The sequence below is a fragment of the Indicator indicator genome, chromosome 2, assembly GCF_027791375.1.
Source record: "Indicator indicator isolate 239-I01 chromosome 2, UM_Iind_1.1, whole genome shotgun sequence".
Taxonomy (NCBI): domain Eukaryota; kingdom Metazoa; phylum Chordata; class Aves; order Piciformes; family Indicatoridae; genus Indicator; species Indicator indicator.
The window spans coordinates 59,448,085-59,449,212 of NC_072011.1; positions in this window are offsets into that span (position 1 = coordinate 59,448,085).

Sequence of the window (1,128 nt, forward strand, 5' to 3'; positions counted from 1 at the left end):
CCTGGCCTTATTCTTCTGTGCCTGCAAGACACCAGAAGAACAGTTAGTGGGGGAGGGGGCGAAACAAGAAACGCAAGGGCCTCTTTGAGCAAGGAGTTTCCTGTGGACATCTGTGTCTCCCAATGGAACCAGGCACTGCAAAGACAAACTCTCAAGAGTCACACAGCTCTGGTGAGGTTGACCTGCATAGACACTTCATGCTCCCTGGCCACACTGCCTACACACAGTGGTCCAGTTGCATTGAAGTGACCTCTTTCTCTGGCTGTAACAATCTCCAGAAGCACCAAAGACATGGAAAAAAAAAGGAGAGGGATATGATCAGAGACAGCCGGGAGCAACTACCATGGTTCAATGGGATGTTGGTGTATGACCACCAGATGATGTTGTGTCCCCACAGCACTAAGAGAGCTCTTCCTCAGACTTTGGTGCAGGTTGGCCAAGCTCTGGGCTCTCCCTGGGACTCCTGCCATTGCCATTGCATCCAGGTGCACATTCAGCTCTCCGCTTTGGAACACGAAGTGAGTATCTCTCCATGCTCGGAAGAGCTTTAGCCACCTTTGCAACAGCCCTGGCTTTCTTCCTTCACCACCTACAGCCAGCAGCACTGCTGGTTTCTGTCCAGCCTAGCAGGGAGGACACATGGTCATGGATGCCTCCTCCCTGGAAGTGTTCAAGGCCAGGCTGGCTGAGGCCTTGAGCAGCCTGCTCTAGTGGATGGTGTCCTTGCCAATGCCCAAGGGGTTGGAACAAGATGATCTCCAAGGTCCTTTCCAACCCAAATAATTCTATGAATCTGTTCTGACTGTCCCCCGTGGCAGCTGCTTCCAGTTCACAGTGAAGAGAGACAACCCAGCCTGCACATACTCCACAGGGAGAACCGAGTCATGACTATTTTCTCGTGGTGCAAGCACCAACAGAAGTTGTAAGTTCAAGCTAAAAACACCAAACATGGTTGTTAATGACCTCATCTCCCCAGGAGATGCCTGCAGGAAGAAGTGGGACTTGCAAAGGGAACACTGGATATGGCATTTCTCTTTACATCTCTGCTAGTAGCTGTGAGACAAACTGGGCACAAGGTCCTTCCCACCCTCCTCTCCAGCCTCAGTTTCTCCACCCATTAAGCCCCAG